The sequence below is a fragment of the Neomonachus schauinslandi genome, chromosome 3, assembly GCF_002201575.2.
Source record: "Neomonachus schauinslandi chromosome 3, ASM220157v2, whole genome shotgun sequence".
NCBI lineage: Eukaryota > Metazoa > Chordata > Mammalia > Carnivora > Phocidae > Neomonachus > Neomonachus schauinslandi.
Window position 1 is genome coordinate 176,291,154 of NC_058405.1, and position 21,788 is coordinate 176,312,941.

Sequence of the window (21,788 nt, forward strand, 5' to 3'; positions counted from 1 at the left end):
GATTTAAAAAAAGAAAAAAGAAAAAAAAAGGGAGAGGATGTGATCAGGCAGGGGAATAGAAAACACCATATACTAGAGATTTAGGGTATATTTTAATCTGTTAGAAGAAACTATCTCAAAATTTTAAAGAGAGAACAACTTATATATATATGCCAAAAATACGGGTAACTACTATGAAGGGATAGAATATGACTCTAAAAATGAAAAATAAAAATGTTTTTTAAAAAAAGGGATTGATAAGATGTTGGTTGAAAAAGGGAAGAAGAAAAATTCAAAAAAAAAAAAAGACAGTTAAAAAAAATTAACTTTGAAAGACTGAAGAATCATGGTAAAAAAGCCATGAATTCTATGTGCAGTAGTCCCCTAGCGCTGGAGTTCTGCCGTTCTCATTGATCGGTAAACTTGGTCTTGGCTGGCTGTTCTCGCTGATCTTCTGGGGAGGGGCCTGTTGCCGTGGTTTCCAAATGTCTCTGCCAGAGGCGGAATTGGCCCGCCCTTGCCCCCTCCCGGCTAAGTAATCTGCTCGGGTTTGCTCTCCGGGGCTTTTGTTCCCTGCGAGCTTTCCGTACAGCTTTGGAGGCCGAGAGTGAAAATGGCGGCCTTCCAATCTCCGCCCCAGAGGAGCCTAGAACTCGGGGCCCCGCTTCTCAGTGAGCCCCCAGAGAAAAGCCGTCAGTCACTCCCGTCTCCCCGGTCTCTGGCCGCACTCCGTGCTCACCCAGCCTGTGACCGCGCGTTTCTATCTCTGGCACCCGACCCCGGGTGGAGTCTCCAAACCCAGCAGATCCCTGTGGTGCACTCCCGCGCAGCTCCTCCCGGGGGAGGAAGGTGAGTCTCCCCGGATCTGCCGCTTGTTGGGTCCCTGCTGGGTCCCTGCTGGAGGAGCAGGGGCCCGACTGTGCCGCGGATCACGGTTTATGGCAACCCCGAGCTGAGAGCCCGCACCTGGGCTCCGCCTCTGCAGCCGGCTTCCCTGCTCCGTTACCTGGGAGCTCTGCCACTCTCAGGCACCCCCGGTCTTTCTGTGACCCGTGGGTCCTGAGACCACACTGTCCCCGAGGGTTCCACCCCCCGCTTAGCCACCAGAGTGACGTCCCTCGGTGGAGCAGACTTTTAAAAGTTCCGATTTTGTGCTCCGCGGCTCTATCACTTGCCAGAAGCGGCCGCCGGAGGCCCCTCCCCCGCCGTCTATCCTCCCGAATATCGCCTCAGATTCACTTCTCCGCACGTCCTACCTTCCAGAAAGTGGTCGCTTTTCTGTTCAGAGAGTTGTTGCTATTCCTTTCTTCGATCTCCTGTTGGGTTTGTAGGTGTTCAGAATGGTTTGATCCCTATCCAGCTGAATTCCTGAGAGGAGACGAAATCCAGGTCTCCTACTCCTCCGCCATCTTGCTCCGCCCCCGCCCTCATCCTCTTTTATCATGGACTTTTTGCAGTCTAAGGCAATCCTGTTGGAACATGGACCTTTGGCAAAGAACTAACCTGTTTCAACCCACTCACTGTATTAATGAGGAATCTGAGATCCAAAGAAGCAAGTTCATCTATGCAACATCACAGATAGAGGGACCATCAAAACTAGGACTTTGACTCAGGAGTTCTAACACCAAATCCCGGCTCTTTCAAGTATAAGATTTTGGATTTTAAAACTCTGATTTATTTTCAGTTTTCTTCCTCCTTCAGATCAAATTGTGAGTCTGACATGGGCTATTCATTAATCAATTGGGTGTATCTAGCATGTCAGAGCAGAGCTGAGTGAACCATTAGAATATCAGGGATTCAGGATTTCGGTAAACAGAAAATGTCCAGAGTGATGGAAAGGGAAGATTGAGCCTAAAGTAAGAGATGGGTTCATTGCAAAAATTGTCTACTGATACTTCTCAGAATAGTACTAGCATTGCCTAGATTCATGATGATCCATTAAATTCCAAGTAAAGTAAGTTCTGAAACATTATATTGTTCATTCTAAGCCACTTCTTTGTAATATGACTTAATTATACTATTTGCAATAATGAGAATGCCAATAATATCAGACATATCCATATCCAAAAATAAATACAAAACATTTCTAAGTCAAGTATACATGCCTTTTGGATTATCGACCCTTTTTGGATTATCCTCACATTGTTTCCCCTCATTAGCACTAATGATCAAGGACTAATGGTGGAATTAGCTGAAGGGAAATCATCATATGTCAAAATAAATTCTTTCCATCTTTTGTAACAAAGAGCACACTTGAACATTAAGTCATTGAAAAACAGGAATTATAGAAAGCCACAATTATATTTTACCAAAAAAGGAATGTAAATATTCGTGTTTTGCACATCTAAGTCCAAGTGCTTTTAAAAAAATCATACATAAATACATTTTAAAACTTCAATTTTTAAAACAGTAATATAAATTAATTCTGCCTCAAGTTGTTTTTTTCTAACCTTTTCAGGTGTCATAATTGCAAGTGTTTGTAATCACCATGGCACCATTTGGAAATCAATTTGGATGATCACTATCCAGGCCATGTGTTTTGGATTTTCAAGAAGAGTTCTGACTTCTAGGGCAGTTCTGATTGCCAATATCCTGTCCTGTTATTAGGCCATGTGTTCCATGAATTTTCACAATTTTTGGTAAGGAAAATATTCACCAAGATCCCATTTAAGGTGTTTTGATAATAGGTCCTCATTCCTGTTCTCCCATCTTGGAAGATCACTCAAGCAGAGTTTATTCCAAATCTCAGATGCTTCCCCCTGGACAGGGTGGAGGACAACCTGAACATTCCAGTTTGTATGGGGGAAATATGAGGCATCCATTACAAACTATAACAACCTCAGAGACTCAGAATTCCACAGGGTAAGACGAGCAGACGCAGAGCCATTTCCAAACTGAAGCTTGCCCTTGTCCAAAGTTAAGTTGTCAGTATAGCTTTGGTCTTTCACTGACCCAAATCCCTGGGATGGCGCTAGAAGTCATTTGGGTCCCTCTAGGGGAGGCTTATTAGTGCTTCACTCCCTCCCCTCTCTTACTCAAATTGCATAAAAAGGCTGCAGATTCCAAACTCTATGGTTTGATGAATGTAGTGCAGATGGAAAGCATAAGAGAGGTCAGAGTCTGTTGCCATTGGGCTAAGGGTGTCCTATTTTCATGCAAGCAAAAAAGATGACTCAGAAAATACAAAACTATTGTTCATGTGGAACCAATGTTAAACTAACAAAACTTCTTTAATAAATAACAGAACTTGTCAATGGTAAGAGTCTCATCTAGCAGTTCACATGACTTTAAACACTGTTCAGCCACCCACATGTCACAAACAATATTAGTAGATATGAAAAATTGGCATCTGTTTTTCTTAATGCATGTGTGTGTATGTGTATGTGTCACTGCATTGAATCCACTGAGAAACTAACAGGTATAAATTTACTATGAATAAACAAATTAAAGTATATTATTTTTATTATTTAAATTTATTTATTTGTAAACTCCACCTGACAACAGGGTGGGAAATCAGCAATGCCAGAGTTCAAATTCTTACTTGCTTTAGAGTATTTTTCAGTTGTTTTAAAAATGCTTTGGCTTGGTGTATGTCATGTAGGGGCAATGTCATTGGATGGGATCCTGGTGGATAAATAGTTAGTTTTTCCATGAGGTGGGCATCTTCAAAGGTGCTCTAACTGTGATGGAATCCTCAAGTACCCATTTAATAACCTTTCACAAGCGGTCTCATGATCAAAAAGCCTTAGGACCCCATAAGCAGGATTTATCTCGGACGGTGGCTATGCAGCTGGTTACACAGCTGGGAAACTGGATGAAACAACAGTCAATCAATTCATTTTGGCCATTTCCATGATTACCAGTAATTGTTCCAGCTGCACTGATGTGTGGTGATCAATATTCATTGTAATGATGGCAAAAATGGACAGCGTGCATGCCCCTTTGTCTTTCCATTTCACATATGTTGACCTGGCCATAATAGCACAAAATAATTCATTCAACCAGCAGCTTCTAGCTTCTAACTTTCCCATTATAGAATGCCACAGTAGCAAGTGAGCATTAAAAACAAAGTAAAACAAGACCTTTTAGCAACTGGGTCCCTTAATTAGTGCAAAGAATACTTTGGGGGAGGTGGGTGGATGGCTAGATGGATAGAGTGGCAAAATGCCAGTGTTCCAACATCTGCAACATTTAGATGCTCAAAGTTGCATCCCAGCAGGGTCAGTTGAGTCCTTGAACCACCCAAAAAGGGAAAGTGGGGACTTCTAAGAGGATGACTAAAAAAGTGAACTCCAAGGGGGTGTCCAGGAAATCCCAAACACCACAGGACAATAAGAGATGCCAGTTTGCCCTTATCCTGGGGCTTCCATCAAGGTACATTCCATACGTGACTACTGCTCCCTTTTTTTTTTTTTTAAGATTTTATTTACTTATTCATGAGTGAGAGAGGCAGAGGCAGAGGGAGAAGCAGGCTCCCTGCCGAGCAGGGTGTCCTATGTGGGACTCCATCCCAGGACCCTGGGATCATGACCTGAGCCAAAGGCAGACACTTAACCGACTGAGCCACCCAGGCGTCCCGACCACTGCTCCCTTTTTAAGGTCCCATTGTTCATGCTGAACAAATTCCTCAGAGTTGGCTCTCAAGAATCTATGTGAGATGCCAGCCTCTACTATATGGATTGTTCAGTTAGTTGGAAGCTAACTGAAGCCACTGCCAGAGCACTCAGAGATTTTAGATCTATATCTATCTATCTATCTATCTATCTATCTATCTATCTATCTATCTATCATTTATTTACTTAATCAAAAAGGAAATAACTCCTTGGAATCCTTGAAATCTGCCTTAAAACTCAAGCATCGTTTATCCTCCCTATGAGAAAACCAACAGGTTCTTCAAACACAACTCGTTGTCTCTTATTTAAGAACTCCAGTGTGTTGAATGGAAGATTGCATTTCTCAGAGAAGATTTTTAGAAGTTAGACGAAGGGTAGAAGGAATGAATGATAAGCATAAGTGTAACAAAGGGTGTGTCTTTCTCTGGGAAGAAATATAACTAAAGACTCCTTTTTAAAATCAAAGATGGATTTCAGTTAAAGATCATAACTGCATTCTAAAGAGCTAAAAAAATGCATAGCCATGCCAAGCTAACCTCTTTTTTTCTAAATTGCCTTCAGGTTCCAACATTCAGTGGCCAATATTTTTTTTCCCCCAAAATAAGCAGAATCCTGTCATCAGCATTAAGTTTGAGTAACTTTTACCTGGAGCTAATATGTGTTCTAAGACGTCACTTTATCACCCTGGGCTTTACTTACTTCACTAATAACAACGGATAAGCCTGGTCTTCTCCAGATGCTGGGAGACTTTAGACCAAAAATTGCTTATAAGATGGGGATAGTAATTCATTTTGTGTTAAGAGCTCTTGAGACATGGCTCTTCTCAGCTCTCTCTCTCCTCTTCATAATGAAATTTTCTCCTAGCATAGAATGGAGGTCTTAAAACACCAGGTATTCTCAGCAAATTGCTATCTGATTCAATTTAACAAGCATGCAATTGATAATAAGAGAAATGCATAATATTAATCCTCATTATTACATAAAATTTTTTCTCTTAAGATTTGCTTTCACATACATTATTACGTTTTTATTCTCACAAAATTTTATAACCTAGCTTATTAGGTGATGCTCTATGATTCAGGGTTTCAGTGACAAGGGCAGGCCCAGGTTCTGTCACATTTTCTTTAGTTTGGTGTTTTCAGAAAAGTTGGTGTCTGGTCCCAGTCATAAACCCAAGAGGAGCAGCAGAGCCTAAACTAAGGGCAGGAGGCAGCAGGGGTCGGAACAGGGATTGGACCCGGATTTTGTTCCCAGCACCACCTCTGGAGGGATGTGTGTGGGGGGAACTGAAATCTTCTCTCCAGCGTTGAGTTTTTTCAGCATTAAAATGAAGGTGTCTTCCCATAATCCAGGACTCTCTTCCAGCTCTGTGATTCTTTATAATTGACAGCAGAGCATCGTTTAAATTCTAGGTACTGGATTTTCAAATTACTTCAAATGCTGATTGTATTTCATTTTAAAATTAATATTAATGCCTCCCAATGTGTCTGAGTCCTCGGTTTGCTGCCTGGAGCAGGCGAGTGAAAAACCAGGGAGTTTGAGCAGTGTGTGCCAGCACGTAGAAGGTTCTTTAGGAAAATCTTATTGCTATTATTTATCACTGGAGGTGTGGCACTTACTCTGTGTGAAACACCAAGTTAAAGATTTCATCCACTCTCTCTCATTTAATTCCTCACATAACTCTCTGACGTGTTCGCTAATATTCCCATTTTATGTAAGAGGAAACTGAGGCTCAGAGAATTTAGCCACACTGCTGATGAGTGATGGGTCTAGGGTTCAAACTTGTGTGTAACTGATTCCAAAGTGGATGTTCTTGATGATTACCTAATATTGCCCACTAAGAAATTGAATGGCACACACAAAAACACACATGCGAGCTCGCGCGCACACACACACAACTTGTCTGCATAAAAGCAAATAAATGCTTGATTGAGAAGTGGATCACATAGATGCATTCAGGCATCAGTGTTCTTACAGGTGATCACACCTACACTGGTTCCAAAGTGTCTGAACCAAGTATTATGGACAAAAGGTTGACCTCCAGCTGCTTATGAGTCATTCTAGGTCAGCTTTGCTGACAAAAAAAAACCTTCTGATTAACTGTCAGTGTCATGTTTGTGTTATTTTCAACATCCTTTGTCTCCACGCAATAGAACACACATACAGTGGCGAGAAATATGTTTAGTAAGACCTTTTGAAGATGCCATGCCTGCTAATCCACGGACGGTGGCCGAATGGTGGTCAGAGTGTGACTTGTGTGTCACTTCTAGAGGGTTATATAGACTGGTAACCGATTTTATTTACAATCTGCTAACTTCACTAAAATAGATACTCCATTTCGAATGACCACCTATTCCATAGAAAGGGAGATTTTCTTTTAGAATAGTACTTCCGCACAAATACTATCATCACAGAGTTATGAGCCCAAGATTTGATTATTCAGGTAACTGGACTAGAGCAATCAGACTGCCTTTAAAAGTTTATGCAGAGCACTAAAATGCCCTTAGAATATATTTCCTATAGTGAACAGTTATAAGCCATAGATGGGCCAGAAACATATCTATCTTTCTGTCTTATGACACTGCTACCATTTCTGTTCTCTGAGAAGGAAGCCTCATTTCATTTGGAAGTTATTACCCCGAGATGACCAAACCCTGCCCCAAGATGCTTAATATTTTCTTTGTCTTTGAAGCGTAATAGTTAAAGTTATTTCCCCATCTGCATGATTTCAAAAAAAAAACAGCCAACTTCTTAAACCCTGTCCAGTTGTGACAGAGACCAAGATTCCACAATGTAAATGAGCTTCATTAATGAACTCTATTATTTGGGAGAGTAATGAACATTTTGCTATTTGACATCTGGTAGTGATTTACAATAAAAGATACAGGAATTTCTAGTTTACAAAAGTGCACATGTATGATTTGATTTCTTTGGGTGTATATATTTATATATAAATCCCCCTGCTGCTTTTCTTGGCCAAAACACACACACACACACACAAACAAAAAACAAAACAAAACAAAACCCCCAAACAACAAAAAACCCCAAAACGGTGGGAGCAGGGGAGCTCTCCGGGCGGGGTTAGACTATAAACTGCATGTAGATTTATAACTAACTAGCCAGCTTAGAGCAAAATGTTGTGTGAGCTCTGTAATGTGTAAAATCTGGTGTTTATGTAGCTCTCAGGCTGGCTCAATACCAGTTACTAGCGAGTGATATCTAAACATAAAATAATTTCTACATAAACTGTGGGTTTGTAAAAATGTAAGCACTATATTTTTGTGTAGTCTGAAAGAAGGTATTCTTTGAAATATTATTAGTGTAGGGCATGATTCCACCCACTCTATTTCTGTGAATTTTTCTTTTCTTTTTTTTTTTCCTTCTTGGAAGACTGACTGGGGACTTGGGCCTCTACCAAAAAGTCAACATGTACTTATAAAAATCTTGATATGTGATACACTGACTAAAGTGAAGTTTACGATTTACTTCAAGTCGACTTTGCTACTGTACAATGAAAGCTTGAAGTGAATGCATAATCATTAGGAATGTGCAGCCTCCAACTAAGCCATTAGTGCATAGGCGGGCTTTTTGGTGGTATTACCTTACAAGCAACACCGATGTTATGTTAATGATTAAATATATGGAAAAAAATCACTCAGCTGGAGGCGGAAAGAAAAATGAGATTAGAAAAGATTTTCAAATCATGGGAATTAAGCATTAATGGGTGGTTGTTTAGATTTAAGAAATGCAATACTCTCTTCTACAGTGGGCTATGAAATTAGGTATTTATCCCTTTTAACAAGTTCCACATGTAATAAACGAACATGTTAGTGGCATAGTTATGATGCTCTTATGAAAAGCACTTTCAAGGCTTCTTGGCATATTCAAGCCTCTTCATGATCCTCTTGCCTGAGTCACTATTAGCTGTTCAAAGAGGTCTTTGGCATCTAAAGAAAGTCCAGTTGAAACCAGAAGGCAAAAGTAGGGATGGGTGCTTGGGTGGCCTTGGTGAAAAGACTGGCCACCCAGACACGATCCAGAACTTGAATCTAAAGGACACTAGTTCCTATTCACGTTCTACTAAATGAAGTCAAATCTGGCAAGACTCTTCCTGGTGATTAGTGTACTGGAAAGAGAATGGTTTCCTGCTATATCAGTTGTGACTTTCTATTGCAAAGGACAGAATCCCACCTAAAAATAACTTAAGGATAGAAAGACAATATATTGTCTCACCAAATGAAAATTCAGATGTATACCTGGCCTCAGGGGCAGGGGAATGCAGATTTCAGACATTTTCTCCATAGATCAATCTCTTTCCATCAATCCACTCTGCCTTCCATTGTGTTGGCTCCGTCTTCAAGCTTCATATCAAGATTCTCAATAGCTCCAGTTCACATCTCATATACGCCTTATACCCAGCCAAGCCTGGGCTTCTTCCTCCATGTGTGCTTTCATGGGCCCAAATATCCCAAACACGAGAAATCTTACTTTATTAAAGACATGGGATGCTTCCATCACTTGCAGTTCTGAACTGAGCGCTTGCCCTGCGCAACCTATAAACTAAACATCTGCTCTTGTGACTAAGTCTCCTCAGGCCCCAGGGAAATGCTTTTTCCTAGCCCCTCAAAACAATTAGCAGTTGCTTCCAAAGGCTGTGAGGTATGTGGGTTGCCAGGTGGCTGCTGACACAGGAAGTGGGCACTGCTTTGGAGCACAGGGACAGTCTGAGCAGTGGAAGTACTTAGGGAAGAGAAGAGAAAAGAAAAATTCATTAACTTGTCAAATCTTCTCAGAGAGCAGGAATGTAATAGCTTCTCCCATAATGAGGTGTCCTTTTGATGTGGTACCGAGTGCCCATCTTCTCGCTTCTCTCCATACTGCAATCCGTGGCTCTGGAAGAACACATGAATTAACACAGTATTTACAGTAGTGCAACTTGGTGACTGAGAAATATTTTTGCAATATTAAGGAATTCAGTTATTTTTAAATTAGTCCATACTTAGGTTGAGATAAAACAGAAATGAAGCATGATACAAATTGTTTACATTGACAACTGGATGGACATTGAATGCTAGAATAATGAGTAGCTTTATATTTACGAAAATAAAGATTTGTTTCAAAAATTAAAAGTTAGTTTCATTTAAATGCACTCATTTAAAAATTGTGCCCAAGGTAATTACAATTCATTTATTATCCTTTAATTTTGATATTTTCAATATTTACGAAAAAGATTTGGAAAGTGTAATAAAATTATTTACAAAAATTTTTAAATTTTAGACCTTGCCTTAATTTATTTTCTTACCTTAATTTATATTTTTGATGAAAATACATTCAATAAAACATAGGATATACTGTAATATATTTTGATTAACGTATACTTTGATTACAGTTACATTATATACTTAACCATTTAAATTATTGAGACTAAGTTGAAATGATATTTTTATGATTTAGCTATGTAAAAACTATAGCTCAGACATATTTTTAAATTTGTCATTATGAAAGGATATTGGTTAAGATAGGTGGCTGGCACATATTTTATTTAACCATTTATTACATTAAAGTATTGCTTTAAAATGTGTGTCATGTGTGAATCTCCATTTGTATTCCTCACCCAGGCTCTACAGATGTTCAGGGAGGGTCTGCTCACACAATTTCAACAGCAAGTCCAGCAGAAGTGAGCCCAGGACAGAGTGGAAGAAGTTTTGCTTTAACATAAAGTTCTGGAACTGAATTTTATTTGTACTAATTGGCCTATCTAGTCCAATCCCTGTTCATTTATATCTGCTGAAGATACGATTAGTACCATAGTGAGAACGAGTGAACCAATAGTTTTAGAGGTCTTTAAGTTTTATAAACTGAGGACAGTGTGAAAGTTTTAGAACATGTGATTACAGAAAAAAAATTAATTTGGCTAAGACAATGATACAGACATTAAATTTTGCTTCCAGGCACCACTTTCAGAGATTTATTTGCAGTTTAAGAAGATTTCGTTGTTGCTGTTGTTATGCAGGGGCAGAAATAAAGATTAAGAACAACAAAAACAACAACAACAAAAAACTAAAAATGTTCCTTATACCCCAATGGTTGCACTCACAACTCTTTCATTGCTTGCCCAAAAGATTGCTTGCACTTGTGCATGCACAGAACTAACAGCTAGATGTTAGCATTATTGCACACATAATCTGATTAACTCTAAGTATAAAAATGGATAATCATCATTTAGAAACACAATCCAGCAAGATATCTGATCGTAAATACTATACAATTAAACCAGTTTCAAAGGACTCAAAATCAAGTAGAAATTTACTAATAGTTATAGTACCATATTATGTTTTTTAAAAGCTTTGTATATTTTCAAAATGTTCTGACACCCATCATCGTATCTGATGATGAATTTGGACAATGTGATCAATGAAGCTGACTTGCTTTCCTTTTCAGTGAAAGGGTAATGTCCAAAGCAAGATGTTGGGAGTTTTCCTTAGCTTGTTCTACGGTTTGGTAGTTTTTACCTTTGTGAATGTTAATTAACGTTTTGAGCTACATGGTGTGATACACATGGATGTATGGTAGGATTTGAGGTGGTTTTAGCAACAATGCTATGTTATTTATCTCAGCTATATAACCAGCCATACCCTTCTTCAGTGAAGAGACAGATATCCGTACCTAAACCAACAAGGTTAGCCAGAAATAATAATTAGTATCCCTAGTAAACGAAAGTTTCATAATTTTGTAATCGAAAAAGGAATCATTTCCATTACACAGAATTGACCAGAAATTGATCAAAATTGAAGGCAAATTGGTCATTTTGATTCGTGACATCAAAATATTTGCTTGTTTTAGGTCTTCTTTGGTCACGTCTAGTGTCACTGAAGATTAACTAGATGGAAGTTGCAAAGAGCTTTGCAACTTACTCGAGGTTGTCAGTACTTTCTGTCACAAAGGACTTGGCATCACCATGACTAACATCAGTCTTCCAGAATGATAGATAACCAGGTTGAGGTTATCTTTGGCCTCCAAATCTCCCAAGGGGCATAGTTATCCCAATAACCGCAGGTAGTTAGAACTCTTTAATGTAACTGGGTTATATGGATATCCTCTCCTCCAAACTGAAAATGCCTTTGTTGTGATGATCACTGGGTGATATATGTAAGTGTTCAATCACTAAATTGTACACCTGAAACTAATATTACACCGTATGTTAACTAGAATTTAAGTTAAAAAATCAGCTTCTACGTGTATAAAGGATTGCTTCTTTGTGACAAACAGCATTGGATTCATTCATTTATCTACTCATTCTCTCAAGAAATCTTGATTGAGCAGCATTCCCTTCAGTTAGAACTACCTTTCCTCAGGTAAGTTGGACAGGCTAAAGCTACATCAATAGAGAGCCTCCCTGTTCTATAGACATTTTACTTGCCCACATCCAAACCCAAACCCTGAGAAGGAAGCAGACTTGGGCTGAAACCATTCACAGAATGTTCTGTTGAAGATGAAACTTAGTTGGTGGGTTTCTGTCACAGAAACTCTTTCCGACTCACCTTCCACCTCCTTTTTGATCATTCCAAGGGGAGGATTCTGGGGATGCTTCCATTTCTCACACTGGGAATGTACTATCAACCATTTTGTCCTACCAAACAGTGAGCCAACTATCAACATGATTTTCAGGTGAAAGGAAAAAACAAATGTAATTGGCCTGAGGCTTCAAATATATTTCACTATTTAAAAATAAAATATTGTAGCTGGGTACTTAAAATAATAAAAATCAAGGAAGGTTCACTCCTTAGCCAATTTATTTATTTTTTATTAATTTCTTGGTCTGTTATATTTTCCACTGATCATGGAAACCAAGCTACTCCCTTAAGCTCTCAATTCCTTAACACAATTGCTACCAGAATGATTACCTCTTGTGCACCCATCACTCTGCTGGAGCCAGATAGGAATGTTTGTCTTGGGGCTCTGTAATGGAAAGTACTCAACCAAGTGTTCATTATTAAGCCACAAAAGGGTTTCTGAAAAAGATAGGGTGATGCAACAAGCATAAGCCTCAAATGGTATTTCCCACATAGGTGACCTCACAGCAAGGTATTTCATCTCTGAGATGGTTCTCAGTTATTTCCTGCATAGCCACGACTGGCCTCCAGTCTGGAGGAGTGTAGAGTTTGGATGTGGGTGGGCTTATCACCACAGAGACCAGTAGACACGTCTGAGCAACTGCCTGAGAGGTGTGGTCACCCTCAGTAGATGTTTTTGAAGGCTGGGTCCTGTAGATGTGCTACTGTGGGGTGAGGTTATCCTGAAGCTCTTCCAAGACACTTCTAGTGTGTGTGAAGATGACCCTCTCCCCCTCGAGAGCATTTAGAGTAAAATTCCCTGTTAATTAGTTTGATTTATCCCACAATGTAAGAATGTGACTGCTGGGTCAAAGCTCACCAGTTGCCAGCTACCTACTACATCAAAAAGCCTCTGGCACTTGGTCTTGCCCACAAAAGCTGTTCAAGCACTGATTGCTGGGACGCCTGGGTGTCTTAGTCAGTTAAGCATCTGCCTTTGGCTCAGGTCATGATCATGGGGTCCTGGGATCAAGTCCCTTATCCGGCTCCTTGCTCAGCAGGGAACCTGCTTCTCCCTCTGCCTGTTGCTTCCCCTGCTTGTGTGTACTCTCTCTCTCTCTCTCTGACAAATAAGTAAAATCTTAAAAAAAAAAAAAAAAAAAAAAGAACTGCTGCTATCATTATTGCTGTTAGGGGAGAAAACAGACTGTGGGATGTATTCACCAATTTTAGGGAATTGGGTGGTATTGACTCACAAAAAGTGGGTGGAATGGGGAAAAAAGGTAATCTACTTTGGCTTAAATAAATACTTATTTGTATGATAGCTCGAGGCTTATTTTTGAAGTCTTAATCCTTCTTCAGACAATCCTTTTGCCCTCTATCCCTACATCCATCCCATAACACACACCCACTGATTCCCCCCTCACACATACATATACTCGCACATTCACACATACACCCACCAACACCACCACCACAAACACTTACCTGGCTAAACTCTATCAGCTTAAGTCTCATTTATCACTCTTAATCTTCTTGGAACCAGAGCATATCCCCAGAGTCTTTCAGTCCCCTGGAACAGTCTTAAGAGCATCTCATTCCCAAAGTCTCCCCAGGGTTGCACAACCCCACCCTTGCATACTCTGTCGGGCAATCCCCTGGTCCCCAAGCATGCCAGAATTACATAGAGCAAGTTCAGATCAACACCCTAGATTTTCAACCAGATTTACACAATTGTGCAGAAAACAAAAGACCCTTTCTTTCATACCAGTAGACACATAACTAGAGAATTGTTTTTCCAAGAGTGTGAGCCTCTGACCTATTAGGCAGGAGATAAGTAAACAGAGGATGAAAGAAAAGTCTACATGGCTTCTCCAGGCCAGGGGGATATTGCCAGAGTGAGAAGTCCTTTGGAGGGGTCTGAGATCTGTGCATACTGTCTGTGGAAGAGGAGGTAGGGGGTGTGAGGAGGAGGAAGTTAGGAGGGAGCGTGTTGCTCACCTTTTACACTGTGCTGGAGTCTCGGCATTGGTTCTGACTTTGCTCTAACATTGTGGGTTCACTTATGGGCCTGATTCATCCTAGCTTCCATCAGCTGCAGATCAATTTCTAAATTGTTCTGGGAAAGCCACATAATGAAAACTTGTCAGTGTAGAAAAATGAGTAGCGTCAGTTGTAGCCTGACTCGTGACTGGTTACTGGTGGGGGCTTAATGTACTTCGAGTCTCCCTTAGTGGAATATTATATACACCACCTTCCTAATGTGCACGGTGGTGTGAATTAGCTTTTTGAAACTGCCGGGGAGCCTATAATTTAGGGACTCAGGGCCATAACCACAGCAAAGAAAAGGATTAGGGTCAAAAATAGAATAGTTCAAAAATAACAGTGGAAGCATTTTTACCTAGCATGAAGCTTTTGCCAAAAGAAAGAACAGCCAGTATGCTCTTAACACCTCCTTAGAGAACGTTAAATTCAGAAATATGGTTTTGGATTTGTCAATATGATACATAAAACGCAGCTTTCTATGGCTATAATTAAACCACTTAAAAACCTCAGTCTAAAACACAATAACACTTTCATCAAATAATTTTGTTCTGTGCAAAGGATATGAACACTTTTAGAGCAAATATTTGGAAAATCTGTGTTGCAGGTCACTGGTAAGTTCTGCTGGTAGACGGGTACATTTTTGAAAGGTGCCATTCTATTGTATGCAAATGAAGTTATTTCTAACTCCACTCAAACAGGTGACTAGAAAATGTGGAAGGAGGTTACATGAATTGGGTGGGAATGTGTTTCATGCACCTGCTCTTATTATTAATAAAACATATTGTGAAAATCAAATCGGCTGTTTGTATGTTTCCCTAATGGCAGAGTCAGAAGGCGGGCTGGAAAACCCAACTGCCTTCTTGTTTGAAAAAAAGACACAAAGGTAGCATCCTCTACTAAAAAAGAAGGAATGTTAAAAGGCTACACATTTGATTGTAAGCTAACTGGAAAAAAATACATAAGAATCGTTAAGTAAGGGGTATGTGCGTGGCTCAGTCAGTTAAGCGTCTGACTTTGGCTCAGGTCATGATCTCAGGGTCATTGGATAGAGTCCTGCATAGGGCTTCCTGCTCAGAGGGGAGTCTGCTTGTCTCTCTCCCCTGCTTGTGCTCTCTGTCCCTCTCTCAAATAAATAAATAAAATCTTAAAAAAAAAAAAAAGAAGAATCCCTAGGTAATGGTAGACAGTGAGGCCTCTGGGTCCCTGATATTTTTGGACCTTGTTATACCCACTGGTTACATCATATTAAAATTCACTGAAATTCTGTGTTTAGTAGTTAACCCAGGCTATTAATATCAATAGCCTTCTAACTGGCTTTGCAATATCTCCTCTCACTCCTGTGGTCTTTCCACATAGAAATAAATCAGATCATAACTTTCTCCTGCTCAACACGATCAAACCTCCTTATCTTGGCCTTGTGCTACCTGATCTGGCCCCTCTTGCCCTTCTTTGAGGTTGTCTCCCATCCCCCTTCTCCCTAGTCTCTGGCTTCAGCCATCCTGGCCCTTGAGATGTCCCTAACAGATGTTGCCATATTTTGCGCTTGCTGTTCCCTTGGGCCTGAAATGCTCTTCCTCAAACATTTCTGTATGGCTTCCTTCCTGCATCTAAGTCTTGGCCGGGGTTATTTTCTCGGATATGCTTTACTTGACTTCCTTATGGAAAGAGCCACCCTACCACCCCACCCACTCTCTAACACTTTACCTTCTTTTCCTTATAGTATTTATCACTACTGCATATTAAATAATAAATGTATATGTCAATATTGTCTTTATTCCCATTAGAATGTCAAGTTCTGGAAAGGAGGTTTCCTCTCTCTCTTTTTTTAAAAATTCATTGCTATATTCTCACCACCGAGAATGGTAAATGGGTCAATAAATATTTGTTGAAATGGAGAAAGGTCTATAAAGAGTGGAGGAAGGAGAACTCTGAAAGAAACAGGTGTAAGCAGGTCTTTGCTGAGGGTGTCATTGACCCGTGAGTTGCTTCAGGGGTGTCTTTAGGAGTCAGCACCCTGACAGAAGACATCAAGGCCAAAATCAAGAACTACCAGATTCCCCTTTTGATAGCCTCTTTCCCAACCTGAACCGAACCAGGAGTTGCTGGCAGAACTACCTGGGTGTCCACCACTGTGAGAAGGCAGCGATGGCTGAAGGGGGATGACATCTCCATGTGTGAATGGTACCGGCGTGTGTACAAGCCCCTCTGCCCCACATGCTGGGTGTCAGCCCGGGTCGACCTCCAGACACAAGGCGCATTTCCTGGGAAGATGTGAACTGGCTCCACCCTCCTCTCCTCTGCCCTCCTCTCCTCTGCCCTCCATCCTTCTCCCAGGGTAGTGAAGGGGAACCCGGGTACATGGTGATCCCCACCCTGGGATCCTGAATCATGGCTTAACTAATAATAAATACCCATTGGAAAAGCATAAGACTGTGTATGCATGTATAAAAGAGCTGGATGATCAGGCAAGACACCGGAGTTGAATTAGTATCTTGACCAGTAAGAGGGGCTTCAGGGTGATTGCTTCTTTCTGTTTTGTTTTGTTTTATGTTGTTAAACTGACCACTTTCTCTATAACAGGCAATAGAGTGAGTGATTATACGAAATAGCCTCAAGCCCCTGTGTGTGCTAAAATGTATCTGTATATTCCCCTTTATTATCTGTACAATTTCAAAAAACATCTCTTACATAGTTTTTGAACCATAAGAAAATAGTATAACTCCCGTGTACCCCTTCCCAAAAGAAAGAAACAGGTGTAAGCAGAAATATTCATTAGTATAATTCCTTCAATTTAGTGGCTCCCAAATTCACCAGACTATAAAAATCATTTCAGTTGTTTAAAATACACACACACACACACAATTCTTGAGACCCATCTCAGATTTAGGAAACTTCAGAGGAAGGTCCCCTGCCTTAGTCTGCTTAGGCTGCCATAACAAAATACCCCAGGCTGTGTGTCTTGAACAGAAACTTATTTTCTCATAGTTCTGGAGGCTGGAAGCCCTAGATCAAGGTGCCGGCAGGTTTCATTTCTGTGAAGGTTTGTTTCCTGGCTCTGGAAGACCACCTTCTTGCTGTGTCCTCACATGGCTTCTTCTTGGTACCTATGTGGAAAGAGAGATCTCTGGTGTCACTTCCTTTTCTGAAAAGGACACCAGTTCTATCAAATTAGGGCCTACACTTACTCCATTTAACCTTAATTTCCTCCCTACAGGCTATCTCCAAATACAATCACATTGTGGATTAGAGCTTCAACAGATGAATTTCGAGGAGACACAGTTTAGTCCATAACATCCCCCAGAAACTATATTTATAACAACATCCAAAGTTCCTAGGTAATTCTTATGGCCAGGAGAGTCTAAGAAGCGGTACTTAAGAATGAAAATAACTCCTCCTGGCAATAAGGAGACAGGGACCCTGTGGTTCTTACTTGAATCAGGCTGATGATATGGGGGAGAAATTCCTTAGGAAAAGATTCTGGATAATAAGCTAAGGTTTTGCATGGGATAAAAAAGGAGCTACAAAGATATGGAGGAAAATAACCAAATCCTAACCAAGTGTTTTGTTTTTTTGTTTTCATTTATAAGTTTCTGTAGAGAGTTGAAATTGTTCAGTCTTACTGAGATTTAACTGAATAGAAATAGTCTGTTGATTGGGCAGTCTAAACTGGGTGCCGGGGTAAAGGGCAGGTGAAAAGAATAGATACTAAGACTTCCTTCCACTGCTGCCTTCAAATGTTTCCTGTCCAGGTTCCCTTCACGAATCTCTGAGGCAGACTTCAGAGCTTGCTAGTAAAGTCCACGCACTAAGGAGGTTGATCAAGTCCTGGACAGCTTAAAACTTCAACAGCAAGTTCAGTTCGAAGCATACCTACTCTGAGCTTCTGTATTTGGAGAGGATAGAAGTTGTGTTTGCCCTTCCCTTGCTTTTCCTTTACTTATTCATTATTATTATTTTTTAGCCCCTCAGGATTAGTAAGGGAATGGAAAAGATTAAAAAGAACACAAATATTTTCATTTAGTGGATGTTCTGGTCTTCCATTGGTTGTGGCTATCAATGCCCTTCTATGTGACCATAGCCTATGTTCCATCTGTCTTAGGGGAACATAAGTGAATTATACCAGAGGCATCTTGGGCAAGATCTCTCTACTTCACAGTTATGTCCTGGAGAGATATTCTGTTTTGATCTCCTTTGGAATTTCCTTAGCTTCCTCCCCACTCTGGAAATACTTAATCCTCTTGTTATTAGGGTCTCTTGGCCCATCTTTCACAGAATCTCAGTGACAGGCCAGATGGTGGCAGTTCAGGATGTTTCTCTGTGGAATTTTCTGTCTGTCCCATCTCTCTCTTTCTCTCGTTTCCTTTCCCACCTGCCCAAATAGACAATAGGTGAATCCACAAGTGTGCCACCTGAGTTGAAGGGCAGCCAGGAAATGAGAGGCCAACCTCCCTCGATTGCATCTGCAGTTCCTCCTCATTGTAAGTGGTCCTCCTGAGGCTGCCTCAGGAGGAGCCTGTTTCAATCTGAAACAGATTGGAGATTGTTTCAATCTGAGGAAAATTCTCTGAACTCCCCTCCAGGTCAACCACACATAAAACAGTTTCAGAATTCTCTCTCTACCCTCAGTCATTTAATTATGTAGTGGTAGGAAGGGAAGGAGGACATAGTAGAGATGACTGGCCACACCATAGGCCCAGGATAGACTTAGGAAAGTAGTAAGAGTGTTATTTTACCTTAAACCTTTAGCTACAATTCTGAAACAATGGGAAAATTTTCCATTCATATCCACTTGCAAAACCATAATGAGATTTACATTTTTGATGCATGGCTGCAAATCTCTGTCAAAGCAGACTGTATATCACTGATCTTGTGTGATTGAGGTACTTCAGGAAGCTTCTGATGGACCTCTTAATGATAGATTGTATTTTCTATTTTTTCTTTACAGAGTAAATAAATCCCTTTTGTAGACTAAATGTTTTAAATTCATTACCTCCCTCCAGTGTTTTTTAGATTACTTTTTCCTAATTATCCCCTCCCCTGTGAAATTTTAATATCACAGACATACTGTATAACTCTTCATGCAATATCTGAGATTTTTCTACTCCTCCCTCAAGAACTGATTTTCATCCCCTGGAGGGAAATATTGGACCCATTGGGAATGCATGGGGAGTAATTATTGAAAAAGCAGATTTCAGAGTACTCAACTATACAATTGCTTTGGAAAGCTCCATGATCATAAGTTTTATCCAGTTTAGTTAAAATGATTGAAATAAACACTCCAGGTCCATTCTGAAGCATCTTCTCAGATTGCACAGCAAGTTCTTAGGTTAGGGGAAAAAAACAATGAACAAACTGGGTCCCTAGCACAGACGAACTCTCCATCACCTGGGCAAGCTAAATGGCGTTTCTCCCTCAACTTCCATTTTTAACACTCTCCAAACATTTCCAATAATCATAAGTCCTTATCTTCAACAGATGGCCTCTTTACAGACACTGGACTTCATTCAAACGTCACCTTTGAGGACAATGCCAGCTCTCTGTTTCTTTTGATATGTAAGTGCTACCCTTTGTCAAAGACTGGTTCTCACTCCAGTCTGGAGTCTGTTATGTCAGAGAGGGGCCTAATGTGTGATTTTCTGCTTTCACCTTAACTGTAAAGGCGAACTTCAAATTTCAATTAGAAGTAATAGTCTATAAACCACCACATAAAATGTACAATTTTCATTCTCAATACTTAGTCTTATTCTTTCTCATTAGAGAGCCATATTGAACAATGAGGCTTTGCTTGCACATGTTAATGAAAGTGCCATGCCTGAAAAGAGTCATAAAATGGGAGCCCAAAACAAAAGGCTTGAGAAATTTATATAAAGATTTGGGTTTTTATTATAATCCCCCTGAAATAATGCTATACACAGTTGCTTTTAAATCTGTGCCATGACTATGGAGAGGGAAATTGAGAAATAATAGACTATTCTTTTATTCACACACTCTCCTTTCCTCCCCTCACCATGACACCACCCAACCTAATCAGCTAAGAATTCAATTGTAACAATAATTACAAAATTAGAAATTAGAATTAGGACTTGTATAGAGTAGTTATATTTTCTATAAAGGAATTTCACTGGAAGAAAATACAAAAAGCTGAATATAAGATAATAATAGAAAATTAAGAGTGAGGGAGAGAAATTCCAGGAAGTAATCTTCACATTTTTATTATAGATTGCATTTAGCTTCAAGTAACAGAGAATTCCAATAGTTTAAGTGAAGGAAAATCCTAGAGATGCAGCATGGTATGGTGAATTATCTCAATAAGGTCCTTGAGAACTCAGGTTCCTTCCTCTTTCTGTTCTATCACTTGTCCTCAGAAGTTACTTCCCTCTTGGTTACAAGATGGCTGCAGCAGTTCCAGGCATCCCATCCAGTTCTATGAAGGAAAAGGTCAGATCTTGTGTGTGTGTGTGTGTGTGTGTGTGTGTGTGCGTGCACGCACATGTGTGTGTTTATGGGTCAGGAAAACTTTTCCTAAAAGACCCCTACCCAACTTCTCTTTATTCCTTTCCTGGTGTCACATATTCATGCCTGGAACAGTGACTAACCAAAGAAAATAGGATGACCATGAGTATGTTAAAAAAGTTCCTTTGGGGCTGCCAATGGAGCCAACTTCCTAACGAAACCAAAGTTTGAGCAGAGGAAAATGGAAATCTGAATAATTACAGGGCTCTTCCCTGGGTGAATGGGGTGGGGTGGGGTGGAGAATAGCAGTTGGATTGGCAGTTACCAGTGTCTGTTCCATATTTCTGATTATATTTAACAGAAGTAGGTTTCATTTCTCCTTTGAAAAATTTTGAGCTACAAAAATGTCCAACTTCTGGAGCTATTTTATCAGTTTTTATTGAACACTATAAAGATGCAGCCCTAATTCACTTACTAGTGAAGTTCAGTGTCCACTGTCAGTTATCTTGGTGGATGTTGAAAGAGTTTCAATTTCATCCTTCTAGCCAAATACACCTGTTTTGCTCCAGATCTGAAGCATACCTTGACCTACATAGCATTTTTCACTGCTGATCTCCCCCACCGAGCCCATTTCCCTCAATCTTCTTGAAATTCTCCTTTCTCTTAGTATTTGTGACCATGCTCCTCCATCCTTTTTTTCTTTTTTTGGTTCCACTTCATCAATCTGATTATCTCCTGAAATTCAAGCCCTTTTTTAGCATTCTGCTGTCTATTTTGCTCATTTGGAAATATCTGTTTTTAAGGCATGAATGCCTAACTCTACATAGCATAGCTTGGAAACTTGTATTTTATATTTTATATTTCTTTAGGGAAATTCTTTCAAATTCAACATGGCTAAAGGTTATCACCAAATCTTTCTCCCGAAACTGACTGACTGGCTTTCTGAACTTAATGGCATCATCATGTGACAGAACTCAAACTCAAAACTTTGTGTCATGATTGGCTAGTTTTTACATTACCTTTTGTATTATCAAGCATGTCCTGTTGTTTTTTTCTATGGAGATGTCTCTCACATTGGCTTCTTAAATGATATGGTGCTTATAAAGTACTTAACAAAAGCGTTAGCCACAAAGTAAGAAATCAA

The 21,788-nt window shown here is 40.0% G+C and overlaps 1 pseudogene; it reads left to right on the forward strand.

The window, feature by feature from the left end:
- LOC110591995 overlaps positions 1 to 16,466 on the forward strand; it is a 74,458-nt pseudogene extending 57,992 nt beyond the window's left edge.
- The last annotated feature ends 5,322 nt before the right edge of the window (positions 16,467 to 21,788 follow it).